The sequence below is a fragment of the Hordeum vulgare genome, chromosome 5H (genome assembly GCF_904849725.1).
Source record: "Hordeum vulgare subsp. vulgare chromosome 5H, MorexV3_pseudomolecules_assembly, whole genome shotgun sequence".
NCBI lineage: Eukaryota > Viridiplantae > Streptophyta > Magnoliopsida > Poales > Poaceae > Hordeum > Hordeum vulgare.
In genome coordinates this window covers 458,089,004-458,102,395 of record NC_058522.1, presented here as the reverse complement: position 1 = coordinate 458,102,395, position 13,392 = coordinate 458,089,004, and the positions used below count along the sequence as shown (strand labels likewise).

The following is a 13,392-nucleotide window of genomic DNA, read 5'->3' as shown; positions in this document are numbered from 1 at the left end:
AATAAATATAGTTATTATTATAATTCTTGTATCAAGATAATCGTTTATTATCCATGCTATAATTGTATTGAATGAAGACTCATTTACATGTGTGGATACATAGACAAAACACTGTCCCTAGCAAGCCTCTAGTTGGCTAGCCAGTTGATCAAAGATAGTCAGTGTCTTCTGATTATGAACAAGGTGTTGTTGCTTGATAACTGGATCATGTCATTAGGAGAATCACGTGATGGACTAGACCCAAACTAATAGACGTAGCATGTTGATCGTGTCATTTTGTTGCTACTGTTTTCTGCGTGTCAAGTATTTATTCCTATGACCATGAGATCATATAACTCACTGACACCGGAGGAATGCTTTGTGTGTATCAAACGTCGCAACGTAACTGGGTGACTATAAAGATGCTCTACAGGTGTCTCCGAAGGTGTTAGTTGAGTTAGTATGGATCGAGACTGGGATTTGTCACTCCGTGTGACGGAGAGGTATCTCGGGGCCCACTCGGTAATGCAACATCACACACAAGCCTTGCAAGCAATGTAACTTAATGTAAGTTGCGGGATCTTGTATTACGGAACGAGTAAAGAGACTTGCCGGTAAACGAGATTGAAATAGGTATATGGATACTGACGATCAAATCTCGGGCAAGTAACATACCGAAGGACAAAGGGAATGACATACGGGATTATATGAATCCTTGGCACTGAGGTTCAAACGATAAGATCTTCGTAGAATATGTAGGATCCAATATGGGCATCCAGGTCCCGCTATTTGATATTGACCGAGGAGTCTCTCGGGTCATGTCTGCATAGTTCTCGAACCCGCAGGGTCTGCACACTTAAGGTTCGACGTTGTTTTATGCGTATTAGAGTTATATGGTTGGTTACCGAATGTTGTTCGGAGTCCCGGATGAGATCACGGACGTCACGAGGGTTTCCGGAATGGTCCGAAAACGAAGATTGATATATAGGATGACCTCATTTGATTACCGGAAGGTTTTCGGAGTTACCGGGAATGTACCGGGAATGACGAATGGGTTCCGGGAGTTCACCGGGGGGGGGGGGGGGGGGGCAACCCACCCCGGGGAAGCCCATAGGCCTTGAGGGTGGCACACCATCCCTTAGTGGGCTGGTGGGACAACCCAAAAGGGCCCTATGCGCCAAGAAGAGAAAATCAAGAGAAAAGAAAAAAAAAGGAGGTGGGAAGGAAGGGAAGGACTCCCTCCCTCCAAACCAAGTCCAACTCGGTTTGGGGGGGGTCTTCCCCCCTTGGCTCGGCCGACCCCCTTGGGGCTCCTTGAGCCCCAAGGCAAGGTCCCCTCCCTCCCACCTATATATACGGAGGTTTTAGGGCTGATTTGAGACGACTTTTCCACGGCAGCCCGGCCACATACCTCCACGGTTTTTCCTCTAGATCGCGTTTCTGCGGAGCTCGGGCGGAGCCCTGCTGAGACAAGGTCATCACCAACCTCCGGAGCGCCGTCACGCTGCCGGAGAACTCTTCTACCTCTCCATCTCTCTTGCTGGATCAAGAAGGCCGAGATCATCGTCGAGCTGTACGTGTGCTGAACGCGGAGGTGTCGTCCGTTCGGTACTAGATCGTGGGACTGATCGCGGGATTGTTCGCGGGGCGGATCGAGGGACGTGAGGACGTTCCACTACATCAACCGCGTTCTCTAACGCTTCTGTTGTACGATCTACAAGGGTATGTAGATCACTCATCCCCTCTCGTAGATGGACATCACCATGATAGGTCTTCGTGCGCGTAGGAAAATTTTTGTTTCCCATGCGACGTTCCCCAACACAAAGATGAGTAAGCAACGGGAAGCGACAAAGCCTGGTGTCTCATGTGGGTCTGTCTGTCTCCCGTGTTCTACTCTTCCTGGCGGGAAACCGCACCTTCTCTTCATCAGTCTTATCACCGGTGCTCGTGGAGGCGATGGATGTGGGGCGACACGGGCCGGTCACTTCCGTCGTAGGATATGTTTAGGAGCGGGTCTTTCTTTCTAAATGTTCAAAATGTAACGAAATTTGTCGTATTTGTATGAACTCCACACATGTTTGCATGAAATTCGGTCGTGCTTGCACGAATTTTGTTCGGTTGATTCGAGTTGTTATCAAAATATTTGCGGCTAGCATTTGAATGTTGTTCTCCCGCATACGTCTATGCAGTCTGGTCTCCTATCCATGACGGATATAAGAGAAAATTTGCATGTTACCGTAGGATATGCCCTAAGAGAATCTTCGACAAACGTGCGGTGGCGCAACACACTAATTTTTTTTCAATGCCGAAATAGCATTCTAGCATGTGCGAACCTGTGCTACATTTTCCAGACGCTGTAAAACTTAGCGCTCCGATGTAGCGCTTTAGCACACGCGGTCAAATACAATGCGCCCGCCCAGCCGTAGCTTCATAGATATGAAACAACACATATCAATTTCTGACAATTGAAACAACACATATAAGTTTGCAAAATCATGAGTTGAGCAACATAGCACAGTTCAAATTCATGGCATGGTTTAAAATCATCTAACCACAAGCAAGTTCATGATAAATAAGTTCACACAAATGAATGAAAAATCAAGAATCATGCTTCATCTTCTTGCTTCTCTTCGTCCTCCTCTTATTTCTTCCCGTCCTCCTCCTTTTTTTCTCCTCTTCATCATCTTCAAGCACCTCAATGTCATTGGAATCTTGGACTTTGTTCGCACTATCTCCATAGGCATGTGAGGCATCATGTGAGCTGATCCCATGCCTTTTGAGAGACCCAAAACTCATGTATCCCATGGTAACTCTCAAGCCACCCATGCTTTCCGTAGGTGCTCCCATGCCTCTCATGCCTTTCATGCCGCCCATGATAGCTCTCATGTCTCCCATGATAGCTCCCAAGCCTCCCATGATATCTCCCATGCCTCCGAAGCCTCACATGGTAGCTCCCATGCCTCTGAAGCCTCCCATGATAGCTTCCATGCATCCCATGCCCATCATTTTTTTGGGACCAAGAGTTGATCACGACAAAGGTTGATGTACTCCTTTTGCCTATCATCGAAGTTAGATGTGTCCATGAAGAATAGGCGTTTCTCATATTCGAACAATCTAGCTTGCTCCTCCATGATCAATTTCTTCTTCTTTAAGGTCACCATCCACTCCTCGGTCGCCGCCCTCCTCTCCTCGACTGCCAACCTCCTCTCATCGGCCACCGACTCTTGGCTCCTTACCACCTTCCTCTCCTCATTTGCTTCTAGCCTCCATAGCATTATTTATGTCATCACCTCTGTCCTTCTTCTTCTTCTTCTTTTCTTTCGCTTTTCCATTTGATCTTTTTAGTTTGAAGCAGGCAACCGAGTTTGGTGTAGGACTTCTCTTGGTGTCATCACTTGATGCCTCCTCCTCATCATCATCTAAGACCATCGCATCAACATTGCCTTTCTTGGTCTCCTCCTCCTCATCATCATCACGTTTTTCCATTTCTCCTCATCCTTCAATACTTCATACCAATGGGGAAACACAAATTATCTACCTCTTTTACCCTTGCATTTTCTGTTCTTCTTTTATTCTCCTTAAAGCAAGCTTTGTGCAATATTGTGCTACAACACAAAAGAACAAGTTATCACTTGAAACACAAAAGGATGAAGCATGAACATGGAACATAAAGAAATGACGCTAACCTATCTCTACCATCAGTGTCACTTGGGTTTATCTTGTCAACCGACGTCATTGCCGCGGACCATCTTTGTCAATCTCTCTTGATAGTCGACCACCAGGAACGAAGAGATCTATCGGCGCTCAATTTCACTCTTGTCTTTTGCATCAAAATACTCCTTCATTCTAAATCAATATGTATTTCTAGTTTGGTCACTCGCAATTGTGGCATCCACAAACACATTCAACCATGTCTTTGCATAGCAAGATGTCTTAGTCCACGGTGTAGTTGCATGTCCTTCCTCTCGGTGCATCAATCATACTCTCACCCTCCTCATCCACTTCATATTCACGATCATCTTGATGCACTTCATTGGTTTGAGACCAACAAGAATTGTTGGAGCCAACATCCATAGTTGACAAATATGCGTCATCATTGAAATTACAAGGTATGGTAAAGAAAAATAAATCAAGCTATTCATATGCACACATTTCTAGCAATAATAATAATAAAAAAAAAATATCTTACCTGCGGGCATTTCATCGAACACCACTTGCGCGTTCGGCCGTCGGCGCCCAAATTGCGAGTCCTCGGGCGCTTCCGGCTTCCGGCGGTGGCGGGGACGGAGGCGCTGTGGTTTCTTTCTCGCCGCCATTTTCTTCTTCTTTTGGCTCGCCGCCGATGGCACCGTCGTTGCCGCCGCCGTCGGTCGTTTGGAGACGGAGCTCCGTGACTGCGCGCCAGGAGGTGGCGCGAAGCCACCCTACGTGTTCGTCCGGTGCGCCATGAAAAGGCCGTGCGCGAGACCGTTGCTTGGAGCCGGTGCTCCGCCAACGGCGAAGCTGGAGGTCATCCTCGCGTAAGGGTTTGCAGCGGTGGAGGCGGCGAAAGCAGATTGATCGCGAGCATACGGAGGGGTTGCAAGGATGTTGGCATGGTCGTCCATTGTAGAAATTCCGTTGACGGAGGCACGGGATGGTGTGAAGGCGGGCATAGCTGGAGCAGTTCAATGACGGTTCGTGTTTCACGTGCGAGATTCGTTTGTCCAACACGCTAGAGCGGACGCTTTAAATAAATCATTGATGATGATGCTTTTTTCAACGCACTATTTTTTACCGCATGTGGCGTTTTTACGCGGCAGCTGTAGTGCTACATTCATCCGTGGACGCTATATTACCGATCTTTTTGAGGGCGCGGCTAATTTAACGGCTGTGTTGGACATGCTCTGATATAGTGATATTCTTGTATCCAGACACGGCTTCTATCTCGGCACGCAGCAGGTATAGTACCACGGGAAAAGATGGCCGAAGTGAAAAAGGAGAACGGAACAGCAACAGCTGGTGGATGCATCCACCGTCACTTGGCGATTCTCGTTCTCTCGTGCGCTCGCGGGACAAACGCAGGTGACAAGTGATTCCCCGACTTTTGCACTGACAGTCCAGCAAAGTTGCGTTGCACAGTGGCGCTGTGGAGGTGATCTGGGCCTGGGTGCGTGCAAGGCAGTACTACTACTACTACAGAACCAACCAACAGATCCGGGATCATGCCCGTGTCCATGAGAGGGAGTGAAGGTGATCTGGAAAGCGCAGCGCAGGCAGGCGTGATGAGGGGATCGCACGAGCCCTGCCCACCGCCTTGTCAATTCACGAGATAATTGCACCTTTAGAGGGTGTTTGGATACTCTCTAGTCATGTAACTAGTAGTAGTCAGACTAGAAGTTTTTAGTCAGGCCCTGTTTGGAAGGTGACTACTATTAGTCAGCATTAAATGTCTTTGTATTAAATTATTCTCATTTCTCTGCCTTCCATTGGCGTGCCAGCATGGGAGGATGAGCCTGCAACAGGATGGACCCGCCAATTAATTGGAGAAGAGACTTTAGTCACTTTTAGTTGGGGGTGGGGTGACTAGGGACTAAACTAGTTTTAGTCACCCATTAGTCAGGGGTGTTTGGAGGTTTACTAACTAAAGGTGACTACTACTAGTCTCTAGTCTCTAGTCTCTAGTGATCCAAACACCCTCTTAGTTCTCGTAGTCGCTCGTGCTGTCCAATTCAGTTCCTGTAGTTGCAAAGTGCTTTAATACGGTTCCGGTATACGAAAATACATCGTCAATACCGTCCCTCAGGATGAAACTTCAGTCCCGGCAATACACGACCCGCACGTACCGCGTACTTCCCCCGTATTCCACGTCATCCTGGCCCCGCGCGTCAGAGGGGACCCACCCGTCACCTAGAGTGGCTGTTTTTTGCATTCGCCCCCCGTCGCCGGGCTTGCTTGCCGTCATACCTCACTGATGCCTGCTAGCTTACCCACGTCTGTCAGATAAACCGCAAGTCGTCGCCGGTGTTCGCCCATGGTTGTGCGCCGCTGCAAGTCCTCGTTGTCACTTGTCACTGCAGCTCTTCATCGGCGCTCGTCCATGTCTGCACGTGCCGGTCCAGCTCACCCTCGTGCCGCGGATGCTTCCGTGTCCCAGCGCAGTTCGCCGCAGGTGCTTGTGCACGCCTGTGCGCGACAGCGCAGCCCCCCGTGGGTGCTCGCCCTCGCGTGTGGTGTCGGGTAACGGGTAGCACGCAATGCCGAGGAGATCGACAGCACGAGACACCAAGGTGATCGTCGGGATACAAAGTCGTGGAGATCGATAGTACACAACGTCAAGGAAAATGGCAGCGCGTGATGTCTAGGAGATGGTTGATACGTCCAGCGAGTTGTACGCGGTCGTCTCATTCTCGGGCGACCCGCGCTCCCGCCAGCGCGTCGCCACCGACCGCTCCGGCGGCCGCAACCCGACCTGGAACGCCACGGTCAGGTTCAACGTGCCGGCCAACGCCGCGGGCTCCTTCCACGTGCTGCTCCGCGCCGAGCGCGCCCTCGACAACCGCGACGTCGGCGAGGTCCACATCCCGCTCTCCGAGCTGCTCTCCGGCGCTCCCGATGGCGCCGTGCCGGTCAAGTTCGTCGCCTACCAGCAGGTAATGCACACTAGTAGAAAACAGGGCTATCGTTTCGGCCCTGGCCAGCCCATTAGTCCCGGTTCTTCAACAACCGGGACCAATGGGGGGTATTAGACCCGGTTCGTGAGCCCAGGGGGCCGGCCGGGGCCTCGTGGGCATTGGTCCCGGTTTGAAGAACCGGGACCAATGGGGGGTATTAGACCCGGTTCGTGAGCCGAGGGGGCCGGACGGGGCCTCGTGGGCATTGGTCCCGGTTCGTGTGTAACCATTTGTCCCGGTTCGAGCCACGAACCGGGACCAATGGTCCTCGCTGCTGGCCCACAACCATTGGTCCCGGTTCGTGGCTTGAACCGGGACAAATAACTTGCCTACATATACCCACCGCCGCGGCAGAGCACTCCACGGTGTTCTGTTTTTGTCAAGCCGGCGAGGGGAGGGCATTTGGGTGCTCTAGTTCACCTCCTATGCACATGAGGTGTTCGATGAAATGCCCGAGCCACACTAGTTAAGCTTTCTCCTCTCGAAACTCGACCTCCGAGCTCCATTTTCAACGAGATTTGTCTAGATTTAGCGGTCCGTCACGCCCCATCCCCGCCCCGTCTTCACCGCCGTCGATCGCCCGCGCCGATATCGTCGCCGGCACCACCGTGGTGAGCCTCTTGTTCTTATCTTCTTTCTGAAAGAAAAAAAAATCTGACTTCAGATAGATACTTGTCTAATTTTCTTACTTTTATTATTCCTTGTTATTATATAGTGCGATGGTTTTGGTATCCGCCCCCGTCGGCCCTCGTCCTGTCTGTGATTCAGATGTGGTATATATTATCTTTTCATAATTATTTGGTTCATTTATTGTTTATGACAATTATGCCGACCAATGTGACATAGATTTTATTTATCTAGGAGGTTGTTGAACCAGAAATTCCTACCGACCCTATTGTCGAGAGGTTAAATTTAGTTGAAGAAGAAAACAATTACTTGAAGGAAAAAATAAGAAAAATTGAGGAGGAGAAGATGATATTGGAGTTGCATGCTGCGGATGTCGTCGATGATCACAAGATCAAGATGGATGCAATGCGGTTGAAGATTAAAAAGATTAGAAAATATGCCATTCATACCGAGGCTTGGTATCATTATGCAGTTGGATCAGTTGTTACCTTGGTTGCGGTTATGATTGCATCTATTTTTACATTGAAATGTTTTACATAGTTTCAATGTATGATTTAATTAGATGCTCTGGAGAGCTATATGTTGTTCAATGAGAACTATGTATGTACTTTGGTTTTAATGCTCTCGAAAACTATGTCTGTACTTTCGTTTCAGAGTTCATTTCAAATGCTTTTTAACTTCATGGTCTTACAGCTTTGAATGGTGCATTTTTAACACAGAAAAACAAGGGGGTTCAAATAAGTTAAAAAAAATTTGAAATCCCTTTGTAACAGACGAGTTTCCGTATGAAACCCTCATACTTCGAAGGAGATTGTCCGTTTTGTACACGAAGTGCATCCAGTTTTTGCCGTAAGCCTCTCTACTTTCTTGCACGTACTATGTGGGTGAAATGATGATACCATGCCAACTTGGAACCTTTTCACAGTTCATTTCAAATGCTTTTCAATTTCATGGTCTTCTAGCTGAAAATAATCAATAAATGCATTAAAAATAACAAATGAAGTGAGAAAGGGTTGTAAATTGATGATGTGGCTTTGAATGGTGCATTTTGAACACAGAAAAACAAGGGGGTTCAAATAACTTTAAAAAAATTTAAATCCCTTTGTAACACACGAGCTTACTTATTAAACCCTCATACTTCGAAGGAGATTGTCCGTTTTGTACACGAAGTGCATCCAGTTTTTGCCGTCAGCCTCTCTACTTTCTTGCACATGCTATGTGGGTGAAATGATGATATCATGCCAACTTGGAACCTTTTGAGAGTTCATTTCAAATGCTTTACAATTTCATGGTCTTATAGCTGAAAATAATCAGTAAATGCATTAAAAATAACAAATGAAGTCAGAAACAAAATAAAATAACATAAATAAGTATTTTGAAACAAAATAATATAAACTTTAATAAAATTGATAAGTAGAAAAAAAACTTTAATAACATAAATAAAATTTGTGAAACTAAAATTATCAAAGTATTTTGTGTTCAAAACATTATAAGCAACTTCTAGTATTATTGAAACTAAAATTATATAAAATTCATGCAACTAAAATTATCAAAGTATTTTCTGTTCAAAATCATTAAACGCAAAAAGAATTTTCATAAAGAACTTTTTTTGTTAGAAACTTCAATAGCAAAAAGAATTATCATAAAATAAAATTAATAAGTAATTATTAAAAATAAAAAATAAAATAAATAAATATTTCGTTGGAAGTAGAAACAAAACAAAATAAATAAAGCAAAAAAGAAAACAAAAAACTGGGAAAAAATAAAAAAAATTGCCACCAATTGGGCCACTAGAGCGTGAATACGACTAGAAACCCATCCATGGGCCAGGATTCAGTTCCGCAGTATGCCGAGAAGGCCAATCAGGCAAAGCAGTAGCAAGTAGGCCCGTAAGCGTGCAGTGGAGAGGAGCTCGAGAGGGGTGCGGTAGTGGGGCTTATAAACCAGTGCGCGCCCCTCTCAACTAGCGAGGTTTGGTCCCGGTTGGTGGCACCAACCGGGACTAAAGGGGGCATTGGTACCGGTTGGTGCCACTAACCGGTACCAATGGCTTTGCTATATAAGCCAGCAGTTGTGAAAATTTCGTTAGTTTCTTCGATTCCTCCGACGACGACGCTAGGCTGCCCGAGCTCACCGTCGTCGCCCCTGCCCCCGACCATGCCGCCGTTGCCCGGCCCAACCACGCCGTCGTCGCCCCTGCCCCCCGACCACGCCACGCGCCCTCGCCGTGCCTCTACCGCGCCCCTACCCGCCACGTCGACGCCGTCGCCGCCCTTTGCCCCGTCGATCACCATCGCCCCTGCCCCGACCACGCCGCCGTTGCCCCTGCCCCGACCACGCCGCCGTCGCCGCCCTCTACACCGACGCCGGCGCCGTGCCTCTCCTTGGTCAGGCCGGCCCGCCCACCGTGTCCTCTCCTTTGTTCATATAAATGATTTTTTTTGCATTTTTATAAAAATGTATATATGCATGTATGTTCTCTGTGCATATAAAAGTTAGATTTTTAGTATATTTGGGTACATTTTAGGTTAGTTTTATCTATATATATTCTCTGATTTAGTACATTTTAGGTTAGTTTCATTTTTAAAAAAGTTTTATATATTTAGGAAAAGAAGGAAGAGAAGAAAGAAGGAAGAAGGAAGAAGAAGAAAAAGTTTTATATATGCAAAAGTTACATTTTTAGAAAAGTATAATATATAGCTAGGAAGATAACGAAGAAGAAGAAAAAGAATGAGAGGAGAAAAAGGAAAATAACAAGAGGGAGAAAGGAGAAGAAGAGGAGAGGAAGAAGATGAGAAATAAATAAGAAGAGGAAAAAAGAAGAAAAAGAAGAGGAGAAGAAGAAAGGAATAGAGGAGAAAGAAGAAAAAACATAGAAATATTTTTTTTCTTCTTTCTCCTCTATTCCTTTCTTCTTCTCCTTTTTTTTCTTCTTTTTTTTCTTCGATTTCTTCTCTTCTATTCCTTTCTTCTTCTTCTCTTTTTATTTCTTCTTTTGTCTTCTTATTTTTTATCGGGTATGTCGTTGTCGATATACCCCGTCCTGACCGAACTTCAACACGAGGGGGGGTACCGATATACCCTTACAGATTGAAGATCGTCGAATTGAAGAAAAGACAAATCGATGATATTGGGTTCATTAACACAAATCTCGTAGATGCATTTATGATTAAATCTCAGGCCAAAGATACCGAGGCCAACCTGCTACAATCGTTTGTATTGAATCAAAACAAAGCTATAATACTCTTCCCTTACGAATTCCAGTGAGTGTTACTGTCTTGTGCATATTCGGTTTTCCTTATTAGTCAAGGTTATAGTAATGTAATTGATGAGTTATGCATGCGTGCGCAGATTCCACTATATTCTCCTAGAGATTAAGCTTGAGCAACGACTAGTAACCGTCTTAGACTCGAGATGAAAAGATCCCAACGAGTATGCGGACATGACTGAAATTCTAGAGAAGTAAGTCAAATCGATCACTATCGCACCATATCGGCAACTTTGTTCATTTCCTGATATCAAGTAATTGTTTTCTTTGTGTGACACGGTTTGGCAAAAATTCACCGCAAAAACTCCGGGACTGCCGAAGAAGCTGCAATTTAGACACCCGAAAGTAAGTACTATAGTAGCATGTTCCACGCATCTCCTAGTGATTAAAGCGTTAGTTTCATCAGTACCATTTAGCATGCTTGCTAACTATCAGTTTGATTGACCTCTATTTCTTATAAAGTGGTTGTGGCAGGAACCAGGGAATGATTACTGTGGATACTACATTTGTGAGTCCATCCGCCACGTGACCTGTGAGCGGGGCTACTCTGACAAACAATATGACGTGCGTAAATACTAATATTCACAATTTTATTTTATTATCATCATTTGTGTTCAGTTTCATTTATTCATATATATGTATTGACCCCCTTCTTCAAATTAGATATATCGGATGCGGAATGAACTCCTACCAGCAGATCGTATGCGAGGAATTCAAGAGGAATTGGCGGCATTCTTTCTTGACCACGTGATCGCTAAAGACGGATAATACCATGTGAACCCTAACGAGTTGAATTTTAAATAGGAGATTATATTGTAAGAGATAATTATATTGTATATATGTAGCGAGTAGCGTCGGATAGATATACGAGAACTTGTTGTTCGACCAATCTCTCAGAGAAGGAGAGGTGGTCGATATCACTTCTCTTCGTATGCATATGTTCATGACGATCTTCTGTTTCCTTCATTTGCTTACTAGCTAGCGTGTCTAGTCCTCTCTATACGTATAGTATGCAACGTCGACCAGGCACGAAGATAAGAGAGGACACTTCTCTCTATTCATTAGCTAGCTAATACAGTATATGAAACGCCTAAATTGACCCCCAAAACCCCCTACCCCCCCTTTAAAAAAACCATCACCTGAAATGCTGACGTGTGGATGCCTTTTGGTCCCGGTTGGTGTCACCAACCGGGACTAAAGGCCCCCCTGCCCGGGCTCGCCGCACCGGCCACGTGGAGGCCCATCTGTCTCGGTTCGTGTAAGAACCGGGACTACAGGCCAAGGGCATTAGTAACGACCTTTTAGTCCCGGTTCCGAAACCGGGACAGAAGGCCCTTACGAACCGGGACAAAAGGCCCTTTTTCTACTAGTGGCATACCCGCCGCAATCCGCGTACCCACAGTCGGCCAAGTCCGACGGGTCAGCCGCCGGTGCCTACCCACCTCCCTCCGGCTACCCACCCGCAGGGAAGACCGGCGAGCCATCCACCGCCTACCCCGCGCCCGCCGGCTACCCACCCACGGGGAAGACTGGCGAGCCATCCACCGCCTACTCCGCACCCGCCGGCTACCCAACCTCATCCTCAGGAAAGCCATCGAAGGGAGGCGAGCTAGTGACGGCCTACCCAGCGACCGCTCCCGGGCCAAGCACCGCCGCTCCCTAGGGCGCCCCGCCCCCGCAGTACGGCTACGGGTACCCACCGCACCAGCAGCTCGAGGTCAGCCTGACGGGGATACAACCCTAGGGTAGGGTCATAGGCCTGACCTATATGTCCTACCCAAGGGCACCTCATTATTAGGACCACAAGGGAAATTCTGGCTGGATCGCGACAACATCTAATCCACTCGGTATGGATCCACTCGGACAAGTACACACTATCCACTCGGACGACGGTAAACCACTCGGCCATATGTCTCACTCGGATATGCGAAGACCAACAGGGTAGTCGAAGCATCATACTTATAGTGGAGGTTTCATAGTGGGTTGTCATCATGGCACTAATGCTCCATCTTGTAACATAGGAGGTGAGGGGGTGACGCACTCTATATAAGCCACCCCACCACATAGCCAAGGGGACCAGCTTCTTCTCCCCATGCGGGCTCATTCCTTCCCTGGAGCTCTGGCTCTCTCTATACCATGTAACTCATGTCCATGACAGATAAAACAAAGCCTCTCCGGAGCACGAGACGTAGGGTTGTTATCTCCACTGTGAGAGGCCTGAACTCGCTAAAACCACCGTGTCACCCATGTGCATCTTGATAGATCATGCTCCGTTATCCTACCCTCTTTCTATTGTCGGAATCGTTACCACGACACAGCGAGCAGCAGCAATGGACTCACGGTTACGGGTACCCACCGCAGCAGCAGCTCGAGGTCGGCCAACAGCAGCAACAGACTCACGGTTACGGGTACCCACCGCAGCAGCTCGAGGTCGGCCAGCTCGAGCTTGAGGTCGGAGAGGACTGAGACAGCAGAGACAGGGAGGCGAATGGAAAAAAACAACCACTCTAGCTGACGGGTGGGTCTCCTCTGACGCGCGGGGCCAGGATGACGTGGAATAAGGGGGAAGTACGCGGTACGTGCGGGTCGTGTATTGACGGGACTGAGGTTTCAACCTTAGGGACTGTATTGACGACGTATTTTCGTGTACCGGATCCGTATTGAAGCACTTCGTAAGTACAAAGACTGAATTGGACCAGCGAATACCAGGACTAAAGGTGCAATTATCTGTCAATTCACTCATGTCTTCCTACCACGGGCCGGTGCTGCTCGCGGGAAATAAACGATCACATCACGGTGAGACCAGAACCCCGGAGCATTTTTCAGACCGGCACTGAGAATGTCTCCCACGTTACCACGTTCGAC

General features: G+C 47.3%; 1 pseudogene; it reads left to right on the top strand.

Annotated features, from left to right (window-relative positions):
* The first annotated feature begins 6,326 nt into the window (after positions 1-6,326).
* On the top strand, positions 6,327-12,993 carry LOC123396879 (annotated as a pseudogene).
* The last annotated feature ends 399 nt before the right edge of the window (positions 12,994-13,392 follow it).